Below are 14,112 nucleotides of genomic sequence, written 5' to 3' on the forward strand. Positions count from 1 at the left end.
GAAGAGGGACAGAGAGAGACAGACAGAGAAAGTCTTTTTTTTTTAATTTTTATTTTACATTTATTCATTTTTTGGGGAGACAGAGAGAGCACGAGCTGGGGAGGGGCAGAGAAAGAGGGAGACACAGAATCTGAAGCAGGCTCCAAGCTCTGAGCTCCCAGCACAGAGCCTGACACAGGGCTTGAACCCATGAACCATGAGACCATGGCCTAAGCCTAGTTGTTTGCTTAACCAACTGAGCCACTCAAGCACTCTGAGAGAGAGTCTCAAGCAGGCCCCAAGCTTATTGTGGAGCCTGATGCAGGGCTTAATCCCACAACCCTGGGATCATGACCTGAGCTAAAATTAAGAGTTGGAAACTTAACCAACTGAGCCACCCAGATATCCTTAAAAGTTTTACTTTTAAGTAATCTCCATACCCAACATGGAGCTTGAACTCATAACCCTAAGACCAAGAGTCACATGCTTTACCAACTATGCCAGACACCCCAAGAATAAAGATCTTTCACGGGGCACCTGGGTGGCTCAGTCGGTTGAGTGTCCAACTTCAGCTCAGGTCATGATCTCACTCAGAGGTTCAAGCCCCACATCAGGCTCTGTGCTGACAGCTCAGAGCCTGGAGCCTGTCTTCAGATTCTGTGTCTCCCTCTCTCTCTACCCTTCACCTGCTCATACTCTGTCTGTCTCTTAAAAATAAATAAATGTTGAAAAAATTTTTTTTGAAGAATAAAGCTCTTTCAGATTCAACCTATGGATTTTTCTAAATTGTTTGTGACTGTTGACAGTTGTGCATAGATAGCATCATCTGCTTTTTATCACCTGGCCTAGTGATCTTGACTTCCTTAGAAAATGTAGGCTTAGGCAGTCCAATTGTTAGCTATATTGTAAAATACCAGGGTTTCATTTGTATTTCCTATTTGGTTAAATTCATAATTTTGTTCTACTCTTTTTTTTTTAAGTTTTTTTTTATGTCTTTATTTTATTTTGAGAGAGAGAGAGAGACAGAGAGTGAGTGGGGGAGGGGCAGAGACAGAGGGAGACACAGAATCCAAAGCTGGATCCAGGCTCTGAGCTGTCAGCATAGAGCCTGATGTGGGGCTTGAACCCACGGACTGTGAGATCATGACCTGGGTCAAAGTCAGACACTCAACTGACTGAGCCACCTAGGCTCCCCAATTTTGTTCTACTCTTAATGAAATTGATCCTTTCTAGAAGGTAAGCAGCTTCTTGTGAAAGTTATAAAGAAGGTTCTAAAAGATATTTGGTGCCTGAGAGTCATTTTGTGATGAATGAGTTAATCATACCAACCTTCCTTAACTTTAAAAATTCTGCTATTTCTCCTGAGATGTCTGTCAATTTTTATTATATGTAATTACTATGCCCACTGTGTAGACCGGCAATCCTCTTCTAGTGTCCTCTGGAGTGCTTGGCTGTTGTTTTGCTAGAAAACATGAAAGTGTAGTCATGCCTTCAGCACTAAATATTTGCTTCACTTATTGTAAATATGCTGTGCTAAGTTCTCCCATGGGCAGACAGTAACAGCTCTGTCTCTACTTACTCTCCTGCCAGCAGGTGGCAAATTTCTTTTAACGTAAGTTCTAAGTGGCCTCCCAATTTTAGAAATGTTAAGATGTGAACAAAGAATCTGAGACTAGAGGGAATAAAGCAACTGCCTAAATGAGGTAAACTCCGACTATTCAGGTCAAAATTCAAGTGCCCAGAGTAGGCATATAAGGTAAGCAGCTGCTACCCTCACCTCGGTCCCCTTAGAGAATAATGGCTTACCGGGGTTCATTGGATCTGGGTGGGCTGCATATATCACTCACAATGTAAAACAGAAAGTATTCCAAGAAAGTAATAGAAGATAGAAAATATTAGGTTGAGCAAATGCTGTGGGAATCCAAAGGGATAGGATAATTCTTGTATAAATCAGGGCAGAGGAGCAGGTGGCATTCAAGTGGACATTGAAGAAATAGGTGCTGAATGAGACCCTGTGGAGAGAAGAGGCAGACCATGGTGAACATGAAAAAGTACGTCTCAGATCTCCAACTGTGCAGAGTATAATTAACTGAGGGCCCCAGTTGCCCACTCTGAAATCCATCACTGTGGTTGTCCTGCGGCCAAGCTTCCCACAGGCTGCTCCTAGCTGGTGACTGAGTATGACATCATACTGTAGCAGGCAGGCTTGTTCTTGGGAGACACTGAAGATTGGGTACTCCTCCAGTGGGTGACTTTGTCTCAAGGACTCCTTAGCTGCCTTGCCGAACTTTATTTATGTTTTTCAGGTAGGCTCTATGTCCAACATTGGGCTTGAACTCATGAACTCTAGATTGAGAGTCATATGCTTTATTGACTTAGCCAGCCAGATGCTCCTGCCCTGCCAAATATGTAAAGAATATTTTAGGCCTGGGGTGCCTGGGTGGCTCAGTTGGTTAAGTTTCCAACTTAGGCTTAGGTCATGATCTCATAGTTTGTGAGTTTAAGCCCTGCATTGAGCTCTCTGCTCTTAGTGCAGAGCCTGCTTCAGATCCTCTGTCCTCCCTCTTTCCTCTCTTTGCCCTTACCCCCCACTCTCTCTCTCAAAAATAAATAAACATTAAAAAAAAGAATTTTGCGGGGCACCTGGGTGGCTCAATTGGCTAAGCGGCTGACTTTGGCTCAGGTCATGATCTCACAGTTTGTAAGTTCGAGCCCCGCGTCAGGCTCTGTGCTGACAGTGCAGAGCCTGGGCCCTCCTTCAGATTCTGTGTCTCCCTCTCTCTCTGCCCCCTACCCTGTTCATGCTCTGTCTCTTTGTCTTTCAAAAACAAATAAATGTTAAAAAAAGAGAATATTTTGAAACTGCAAAATAGTCTAAGATACTTGGGTCCCAGTTCTCCCTCTCCTTCACAAGGTCAAATCTGTCCCCAGTCTGATATTTCTTTTGGCTCCTTCCCCATTTCCCTTCACAGTTGTTTTTCCTAATAAATCTCTTGCATATCTAATCCTGTCTTGGTGTCTGCTTCTTCGAGGACTTGGACAGACACCCAGTCCTTCTGGAGGTGCCAGGTAGGTGTCTTCAATGCATTTCAGATCTACTCTTTCATTTGCTTTATTTTCCACCACTTTCCCAATTACCACTATGTTTTAGAAGTTGGCACTATCAGATATTCTTCAGGGTAAGAGACATTTTAAGCAATAAGAAGCAGGAAAGTCTTGTGGAGAAGAGGAAGAAGACCTAGAAGTACAGCCCAGAGACCCAGAGAGAGACTGACTTCTTTTTTAGCTCCAGTTCTAATTCCCTGGGAAAAGCTCATTGTGATCCAGCTTGGGTCAGATGCCTACCCTCACAATGATTAACTATGTTCAGGGGCACTGGGTCAGCAAAAGGACCATGATTAGTGCTACGTGGTGGGGTTGGATTCTAGATGTTCTCAGAAGAAGGAGGGAGAGTTGACATTATGATCATGTGTAGAGAGTCATCTGTTAGTCCTTCTAGGTCAAACCAGGATTTGAAATCCCTACTTCCTCTTTCAGGACCTCTCTTCTCTACCTTGTTTCTTTATTTTTTTTAATTTAAAAATATTTTTTAATATTTATTTATTTTTGAGAGAGACAGAGACAGAGTACAAGCAGAAGAGGAACAGAGAGAGAGGGAGATGCAGAATCCAAAGCAGGCTCTAGGCTCTGAGCTGTCAGCACAGAGCCCGACCCGGGGCTTGAACTCATGAACTGCGAGATCATGACCTGAGCCAAAGTCAGATGCTTAACCAACTGAGCCACCCAGGTGCCCCTCTCAACCTTTTTTCTGACCAAAACTCCCTATTAAGAAAACATTAATTTACTAGAGCTTAGAGTAGTGAGGGACTTCAAAACGCACTCTGGTTTCAAGTGGGTTATGGATTATTTTTATTTTGCACCATATTAATTTCCTATGGAATGTACTCATTTCTAGCAGGCAACTGGCAACACTGCTTTTGGGAATTTGGGAGCCCTGGGAGGAGAAAGATCTGGTATTCCTCTCTCCCCCTTCATTGCTGCTCTTTTGGGGCTGACAATGTCAGAATGTTAATACTGTCTACAAATCCTAATTGTTGGCTCCTGAAGCCACAGCCTTTGTCACTCTTTGTGTTCTAGTGCTTTGGACATAGGGAAGGTAAGATTTCGGAAATGCCCTCCATTATCTTGATGGCTTAGCTCAAAAGTGGGCTCCTTATCCAGCCCCCTGGCACAGCCATGATTGCTGCCTGGTGAGGGTGTCTTTGAAATTTGGCATTTTGTTGGGATAAATTCCAGCTCCAATGGCAGACTTTGGTTGCAATGGAAAGTAGATTCCAAAGCTGCCCCTGGAATGTGAACTTTCCTGGAAACTTTCCATGCTGCCTCTTAGAGAACAGCAGGCATCAACGTATTCACACCAGGAGTCAATTAAAGAAACCCAAATTATTGCCATTCCAATAAACAATGCTCTCTCTTCCTTTTCAAATAAACTTGTTAGGATGGCCTAAAAGCCAAGTCTAATTACACAATCAGATAGCATAAATCTGATTAGAAGCTTTTCGTCTACTTTAATTAATTTTCTCCTGTAATCAGAGCTATTTTTAGCAAATGTTAAATATGTTATTTAAGTAACTTTCATGTATACTTTTTCTAAAACCTACTGGGGTTCTCTTTATTCATCCTTCATCCTTTTTGATGAGGCATAAATGTTCCTAGGACACAGTATTCTGAGAGGCAAAGTTGGAGACTACCATGCCTTCACAGCCTGTAATATAAATATATGTATCCCAGATACACATAGATCATGTATCATAGGTTGGGGGGTCATTAAAGGTGGTCTCGAGTAACTATTAAATGTCTGATCTACTGGAGAGAAAAGGGGAGGAAGCAAAATGGTGAGGATATTAGCAATAGAACATAACTGCACCTTTCAAACTTGTCTCAGATAGGACCTTCCAAGGACAATCATTCTTACAAATTATCCTTCTCTCGATCCCCCACTTCCCCCCTCCCCTCTGCCACACCAACCATAATTTCCTCTTCCCAAGGTGCATTTCTATCCATCCAAAAGTTGCAATCTAAATGATTTAAAAACTGGTCTTATAGGTAGTAGAATGTATGTCATTCACCTTTACTTAGCATAGTGCTGGTACATAATAGGAAGGAGGGAGGGAGAGGGAGGCGGGGAGGGATGGAAGAGGAGAAGATTCTCATACTCTGTAGTTAGAATTCAACAATCTCTTTGCAAGTTCATCCTTATGGTTAATAAGTCTGACTGGTGAAATTTGGTGAAATGCTATTTGACCAAATGCACTGGCTAATGTCATCTGTCATGTACCCTTAGTGTGCATGAGGGGTGGGTAATTGTGGGTGAACTCTTTTTCCTTTGTAGTAGGATTTCTTAAGGGTCTGAGTTAAGATTCTATGTCATCTTCATGTTGATGAAAATTACTGCTGTCATTTTTCAGGTTTTTCTCAGTTCATTCTGTCCTTGTCAATTCTGATGATGAAAAAAGTTCCCTTGAGATTTTTTAAAAACAAATTTCCATAGAACTCAAGCAGTTCCTTTTCTTTTTATTTTTTGCATTTTTGGGAGACTAGAAAATGTTAGTCTGAACCATTTAAGTTTGACTACAATTTACTAATTGTAGAAATACTCTTTTCTTTTTGTTACTTTTAATAAGTTCTAAAGTCAATGTCCTTGAAACCAATGATCATCATGTTTTTCTCCTTTTTTCAAATTGGCCAAGAACAGCAGAAATAAAGGGGGAAGTTCTATGTAATCATTCCTAAGAAGTAATTAAAAAATCACAACCACCAAGCATGAAATAAGATTTATTTTCTTGTTGATATATTTGAATAATTCACATTGAAATTAACACACACAGAAAAGGAAGAATTCCCTAAAGATTACTGCTTTAATATGTATGCACAAAGAGATTTGGGGCTGTTAGTAAAGAATGGGGACTTTAATCAAATGTAGTCAAATGATCTGTTTGCACTGTTCAAGGGGACATGATAGGGTCCACTTATCAGGGTCCCATACACCGGTCAGAAGGAGACCCCCAACACTGTCTACCTTAGAGAACAAACCCAATGTGGCTGAACAGTAGATAAAAAAGAGGACTCACCACTGTCTGGGCCACTGCTGGCTGAGCTGAAGTTTGATAAAGTCTAATAATATCTCATGTTTACATAGCAACATTTTCCTGGGGGCAAAGTGCTTTACCAGCATTATCTCATTAACCTGTCCTTTGACCCTAAAAGCAACCATATTTTAGTGGTATGAGTGTGAATAGAAGAGAGAAAGAAAAAGAATTAAATGACAGAGTTGGATTTGGAATTCAGGTCCCTATATTTTCAGGCCAGTTTGCTCTTCTGTGGTCCCTTATCACCCTTAGATGAGCCATCTGAGCCCATTCCAAGAAATGGGAGCCTGAGGATTTGGCATGGCCTAATTTAAAAAAAAATTTTTTTTAACATTTATTCAATTTTGAGAGTTAGAGAGTCAGAGCATGAGTAGGAGAGGGGTGGAGAGTGTGGGAGACACAGAATCATAGGCAGGATCTGGGCTCTCAGCTGTCAGCACAGAGCCCAACACAAGGCTCAATCAAACTCATGGAACAGACCATAAGATCATGACCTGAGCTGAAGTCGGACGCTTAACCAGCTGAGCCACCTAGGCATGCCATGGCATGGCCTAATTTAAAAAGGAGAAACATCTCTTGCTTTTCTCTGTTTTCCATGTGTCCAAAGAATTGGTGAAAAATCCTAAATATTCTACCTTGTATCTTCTACTTTAGGAGTTCTCAAATCTTGGTTCGATGAGTTTGGAGAGGTAGGAGGAAATTGTCTGCAGTCTTGGGCATATATAACTGTACTTGCATTTTTCTGGGGACTCAGCCCATAGTTTCCATCAGATTTTCTAAAGGATCTGTGATTCCTTCAAAAGAAACTCTGGGGTCTTAGTTTTGTTCTCTAGCTATAACAAGGTATTGTAGCCAGTCTACAGAAACACTAGTATTTTGAAGTTCCAACTATGCAGTCAGCTCTAATCTAGTTACAGGGTCATGGGGGAATGGAAATAGATTTTGGCTGATAACCTATGAATCATTTCACTAAGGGTGCTAATACTTTATTTGGCTCTGAATAATTTTCCAGATGTGATCCATTCATTTATTCTTGTATTTATGTATCCAACAAACATTCACTGAGTATACTGTTTTCCGAGGGTTCCTATAACAAATTATTACACACAAGATGGCTTTAAACAACAGAAATTTATTCTCTGTCAGTTCTGGGGCTAGAAGTCTGAAATAAGGTTATCATTAAGACCATGCTTTTTCTCAAGTTTCTAGGGAACACACTTCCTTACCTTCTCTAGCTTCTGGTAGTTCCCAGCAGTCCATGGATTTTCTTGCCTTATAGACATACCATGCCAATTTCTGCCTCTGTCATCCCATGGCATTCTCTTGGAGTGTCTTCCTATCTTTTCTTGTAAGGACAACAATCATATTGGATTGAGAGCCCACCCTGTTCTCATATGACTTCATTTTAACTTAATTAACTACATCTGCAATGACCCTAGATCCAAATAATTTCACACTCTGAGGTTCTGTGAAGCACATAAACTTTGGATGGATACTACCAACACAATATACTGAACATCTCCAGGTACTAGATATTGTTCTGGGTCCTAGAAGGTAAATATAAGACAAATCACTGCTTAGGCACTAATAATATTTAATGCTCTTGTTTGATTTTTTTTTTTTTTTAGTGCAGTAACATTCCTTCTTGTTGGGATTCTTTTAGTTGTCCCAGGATGATTCAGGAATGTCCCAGGGTGATAATGGAGGTATCTAGGCCTTCACTTTGATTTTCTTCTGTGTCCGCATTCCTGTCTATTTTTTCAGGAAGCAAGAGAACTGGAATTCATCCAATACAGAGCTTGATTAACTTTCTGTGGTCAAAATAGCTACAAATTCTCTCTTTCCTCAAAAAATGAATTTGTGTGATACATGAGTATGTAGGGAACTGTGAACAGATCAACATTACCAGAGAACTCTTCAGAGCAGGAATGGTGGGAGATGAGCTGATGAGGTAGGCAGAAATCATGGAAGGACTTGCATACTTTGCTTATGGTTTTAAATGAGAAAGAGTCATAATTATATTTACCATGATTCCTTTTGGCAAAGGGTAGAGGTGAATTGGAGGAGGGATCAAAATGCAGGTAGGGAGACTGCATTTGCGGGGCTATTAAGATGATCTAAGCAAGAAATGGTAGTCATGGGGAAGAACTAGAATCCAAGTTAATTGGCCAATTGGAGGAGTTAAGGGAGAGGACAGAGCCAAGGATAAATTGCAGTTGCTGGCTGAGGAAAATATATAGCACCAGCTGTTGGATCTCAAACCACTGACTTTGTCTTAGGGGTCCACGATGCCTTTTTAAACACCCAGAGCCTGCCAGGCTGTAGGGGAAGGCCGACAACTGCAGGGGAGCGTGATTTCCCTTGTAATCACCCACTGTTCCCTGAGGCAAGTCCCATAGAGGGAGCTACAATAACTGGCCCTCTGATAGAGAGATGCCTTCTTTGCTTATTCTAACAGTGTTGGTGGGCAGACTTTTAAACATTCCAGGATGCCCCCGTTGGGAAAAGGGACATCTCAGGCTGGGAGGTGACAGCCTAGGTTGGCTGTGAGACATTCTTGTGTCCCTTGACCATTTTAGCACCATGCACTCAACAACTGAGCTGAAGTTATTTCCCCCAAACCAAAATAACAGTGGTGACTTTTTCATGCTTGGAGAGAGACCTTAATTCATCTTTTCCAAACAATTCTCAAATTTCTTAGAGAATCTGTCATTATTTCTCAAATGTCTCATCTTTAGGGGGAGTTTGGAGACTGGACACAGGATGAACACTTGAGGAGCACATGAAGTGAGTCATCTGGACTTGGATGTTGACCTTCTTGAGTCACTTTGCCTCAGGGGTGCTCTTATTGGGCTCCCCTGCAACCCCTTTTATGTAAGAACACAATGAGATGAGCTAAATCTGAACCCATTTTGGCTCCTCAAGTGTATAAGCTTCCCTACTGGTGACCGTGATCCTCTTGTGATACCCTTCCGTGTGAGGTGAAGTCATTGAACATAGATCATGGAAAAGCAGGGTCTAATTCCCTGGTAACAAGTAACACATGATTTGGAATAAATGTACTTCACAATCCCAAGAGAAGTTAATCACAGTTTCAGTGATATGTCAAAGAAATAGTCAATTCTATGGATACCGACAATTCAGTACTCAGGGTTGAGGGGGGAAGAAAAGCAGAAAGGTGTATACAGTACACTATAGGAATAAAGGGATCTTTGGCAAGTTACTTAACTTCCTGGTACCTCAGGTTTAGGGAAATTAGGATAATAGTATCTATCTCAGAGAGCTTGAAGAGAATCAGGCAAGAAGTGTACAGTGCTTAGCACACTCTACCTATGTGCTTGGTGCATCAAAACCCTCACTGTTACCACTTATTATAACTCTGGGATACAGGGACTGAGAGTAACAATAGAAAGTCAACTAATATTTGTTGAAGGAATGACTGAATCAAGGTGTCAGGGGCTCAGAAGCAGGGCTGCATTCAGAATTTTCTCTTGCTATCTTGCTCTCTCTCTTTCTTTGCTGGGTTTTCCCTTTGATCTTTTTCTTTTTTCTTTCTTCTTTTTTTTTAAATGCAATCCATCTTTGTGTTTCCTTTTTCTTGGTTCAGAGTGACAGGTAAGAAAGATCTCTGGGTTAAAAGAAGTGTCCCCAAGGAGAATGAGGCTAGCTAGCTCCATTCTAATTTTTTTTTGAAGGCTGATCCTATGCAAAAGGCTAAACTTTCTTTCATTTTTTTAAATCAGTTGGCAAGGATAGGAGAGTAAGAGACAGAATAATGTTTACCTCTATACACACTGTAACTGCCTTGGAGGTGGAAACTGTTGAGTATTCTTTTATTCTTGTATTCTTTTATTTAAAGAGCATGGTTATTTTTGTTTGTTTGGTTGGTTGTTTTTTTAAGGTAATTTCTGTGCCCAGCATGGGGATTGAACTCATGACCCTGAGATCAAAAGTTGCATGCTCTACCAACTGAGCCAACCTAGTTCCCCCAAACTGTTGAGTATTTCCATTCATAAGCAGAGTCCAAACCTGGTATGCCCTGACTAGCAGAAAATTGTGTTTTTTTAATTTAAAAATAAGAAAAGGCAATTGAGGTAGCATTCTGATTGGACAGCAAAGACTGCATTTAGATTTTTTTTTTTGGTAGCCACTTGAACTGCTTGGACAGATTTGAGCGATCCTGAGAGACAAACACGGAGAAGTTATAAATATATGACAGTGGTGGTGTGCACTGAAAGCTGACTTGAGTTATCTGAAGCAAACATTTTGTACAACTTGTAGACCAAAGTCACTTAATGAATAGAGGAACTGTCTGTCGCCTTCCACTCATCAGAGATGAACTAACGGAATTTCCTTGCTGTTCCATTTAACTCTTACAGTGAAATAGATTCCCACCTTAAATGAAGTATGAATCTACTTTAATAAAGAGAGATCCCGTAAGTGGGCCCCAAATGGAGAACTTGAAAGTTTATTTTTTAACCATTTTTTTTTTATCAACCACTTGTACTAACAGTGAAATGAAACTTGTGACTAGAGAGACGGTTTGGTTCGAAACATTTGTTCTCATTTTCTGGGGTTCCTTTGACTTTATCAAGCCATTTGGCTTTTCAGGAGTGCTGCAGGGAGCATCCGCAAATGCATGCTATGCTAAATGCCGGGAGCCCTGCTGGCCAAGTATTATGGAATTGACTGACTTTCCCCTAAAAATGCGTGCTATTTGCGAATTTAATTCCTTGGAAATGCTATGTGCAAATGGTGATGAAAATGGCAACAAATCATCCTTAGAATGATTTCTTTCTGCTAAAAATTAAATAGTCTCCTTTAGGCTGGTTTGTGTCTTAGTGCAAGGGTGTCAGATGACATCTATTTGACATCCATGTCAACCCTCATGGAATGAAACCCAGGCATTAACAATGAGAAATGCAGCTATAATTATGGTATGTCATTGTTAATCATGAAGGGTAGAGAAAGAGAGAGACAAAGAGGGGAAATGTACATATGTACATGTGAGATACACTTTTTAATAACAAATTAAATGAAAAAGATCTTACCTTAACATTTAGGTTTTCTCTCCTTAAGTCTGCCTTCCTTTAGATTATCAAAGACCAGTTTGAACTGTCTCATGCACACAAGACTCCTTTTATTTAAAATAGTCTGCATACACACATACACACACACCACTGCAGCCACCCCACCACCAAAATTTCATTCCTTTTATGAAAGAAATACATAATTTCTAAGCAACGTAAAGCTCACCTAGGCCCATAAACTAAAGAATAGACTCTAGATCCCCATCATATCTAACTCACAGACCTCAATTAGCAGATTAGTAAGCAGTTGTGCTGGAAAAACCTTTTGAGTTGCTTATTTATCTGTTTCTGCTCTAAAGTCTCCTGTGATTGGACCTTCCCTCTTTTGGAAATCCAGTTATCTTGCTGGCAAAGGTTGCAAGCCTGCATAAATGCATTAGGAGAGAGGTAATGTTTCACTTCTTTTTCTGCAACTGCACTGGATTTACTGTTGTTGTTGAAACTTGTGAAATTATTTCTTGACTGTTCTTTTTTTGCTTGTTTGTTTTTGTTTTTTGTTTTTGTTTTTTAACAACAACAGAAAGAGTATTGCCTTCAGAATTCACAGTTCCTGGAGCCAGTGGTAGAAAGAAGAGAAACTGTGTTCTCTGGAATCATTTTCACTCTTTACGCAAAATTATTTCCTGTTTGTTAAAGAGCACTTCAGTAGGAGGTAGAGCTGAATTATTCCCCATTCTACATCCTTAAGGGCCATATAAATTATCTGTGCCTCAGGTGTTCCTTCTATAAAGTAGGGATAATAAAAGGGAATTTAGAGTAGGGTGCTTGCACATGCTCTCTTTTGAGCTCATATTCAACGCTAATGCTCAGAATGATTCCAGAATTCCATATTGAGAGCCTGTAGAATGAGAATGAGAATAATTTTCACCTTATAATGTTGTATGGATTAAGTGAGTTGATGTAAGTACTTAACACAGAACTTGCCCATAGTAAGCACTCATTAAGGAATAACTATCATGTTATCATTTCATTATGATAATACTGCTATGGTATATATAATAGTACTGTGAGATTCTTGTGATTCTCCCAATAGGCCTTTAGAAAGAGGGTTTCCATGCTGCTAAGGTTTGTTGTCCTCATGCTCTCATTCACTGGCTCCTGGTTTGTAAGCTGCATGAGCTTCTCACTAAGTCTGTGTCCTGATCCTCAGGCTAGAATGAGGAAGGGAAGAAGCCATAGCAATGGAGGAAATCTCTGGAGGGACTCTTAATCCAACCTTCCAAATGGTTCCTAGTGACTTCTGGGAAATACTTCTTCAGGCTTATTCTTGCTGCCAGGCCATTGAACCACAATGTAGAAACATATGCAAGAACAGGAAGCACCCAGACTTCTAGAATTTAAACAGCCTTTATGAGTCTTTTGCTTCTCACTTAAAAAACAAAAATAAAACCCAAAAAATCTGTGGTAACTAGCACTGAAAATGCTCTCTACCTAATTCCTTCAGTGCTGATGTGAAATATTTTCTTCACTTATTCTTGCTTCAATTCTGGGTTAAATTAAAAAGAATAATAGAGAATGGAAGACATTAAGGCCTCAGTAAATATTTATAGCATGGTGATTAGGGGCACAAGCTATAGCCAATTTTGCTGCTCTGTGGCTCACCTTTCAAAGCCTGAGTTTCCTTGTATGTAAAATGGGGAATAATGATATCTGCTTCCTAGCATAGTTGTGAAGAATAAATGAGATAATTATACATTAATAATAATGATGCTGATGTGTATTGACATTTGTTAGATGCCAAGTACTACGGTTAAGGCTTTGTGTGGATTAAAACTACCATAACTATATCATACTGAGACCTTAGCATAATGTCAATGCTTAACAAATATTAGCAGTTATAAATGTAATGATCATTAACAAAGTAGGAAGAGCCAATCTTCCCTGCTGTTGGCAACATATTTGTATAATCATGCTCTCTTTCACAAAGTTGGTCCAAATCACTCATCACTCCCTTCTCCCTCTTAGGTCTCTCTCCTTCTGGCCACATCACATCGTCAAAGCACACTGATTTGTGGGAAAGATGGCCAGAGTTAGAATCTTTGGGAGACCTGGGTAGAACTTTCAGTGTGGCCTGGCCTGTGATTACTCCTGATACTGAACAGGCTGTGTTCAGCCTCACTGATTTCCCATCTTCAGAATGTGATCAGGATACTGCTACTCAAAAAAATAAAAATAAAATGGGATACTGCTCCTCATTTGTTGTTAGTACTTTAGAGAAAGAGAATTTGTAAACACAAAAGATGGTGTTTTTGGTTCAATCTCCACTTGAGAGGCTGGTGTGGGGAATAAGTGAGGTGAGGAGTGTGTGCTTCTCTCTGGCCAATGCTTGGGACAACACCTTTCAGAAGTCAGTGTGCTATATACCCAGGGCCTGGCACAGCACCTGGCACATCCTAGTTCCTCAAGAAACAATTTGCTGGCACTGAAGAAACTCATGATTTTAGCTCCAGGACTTGTTCCCTACATCTGTTATACCTCAGGGACCAGCTGCCACCCATTTCTCTTTCCAGCTATCCCAGATCTGGAAACTGGAACTAAATGCTACATGCCATTTATTTTTCTTTGGAAATTAAAAAATATAATTGGAACTAAGTTATGCCACACAAGCTTTCATTGTTGGTACTATATTTCCTGTTCCCTGTCTTGTCATACCCTCCCCAAGATGATTTTTCCGCTGATTGAATTGTCCTCTGCAAGGCCAGCTGAAGTTTGAGGAACAAGTGTTCCAAAGGTGAGTAGTAGTAGGTTGTTTTCTCACCTAGATCATTTGAGTAGCTTGTTTTCATCCATGGACTATATGGAACTTTATCTCCCCCTGCCTTTGTTTCTGCTTCCTAAAAGCCCTTTCTTGCTCCTGAAATGCCCATCTCTGAGAGACCCCTTCTAATGGTCCA

The 14,112-nt window shown here is 40.4% G+C and overlaps 1 long non-coding RNA gene across 2 annotated transcripts in view; it reads left to right on the forward strand.

Annotated features, from left to right (window-relative positions):
- The window catches only part of LOC115287527, a 79,529-nt gene extending 66,135 nt beyond the window's left edge, over positions 1–13,394 (forward strand). Inside the window, exons 3-5 of one of the 2 annotated variants that reach the window (XR_003906523.1) lie at positions 8,867–8,915; positions 11,518–11,605; positions 13,184–13,394. This is a non-coding gene — a long non-coding RNA (uncharacterized LOC115287527). The remainder of the gene's footprint in view (positions 1–8,866; positions 8,916–11,517; positions 11,606–13,183) is intronic. The other variant, XR_003906522.1, reaches the window with a different exon arrangement.
- The last annotated feature ends 718 nt before the right edge of the window (positions 13,395–14,112 follow it).

The sequence above is a fragment of the Suricata suricatta genome, chromosome 3 (genome assembly GCF_006229205.1).
Source record: "Suricata suricatta isolate VVHF042 chromosome 3, meerkat_22Aug2017_6uvM2_HiC, whole genome shotgun sequence".
Taxonomy (NCBI): domain Eukaryota; kingdom Metazoa; phylum Chordata; class Mammalia; order Carnivora; family Herpestidae; genus Suricata; species Suricata suricatta.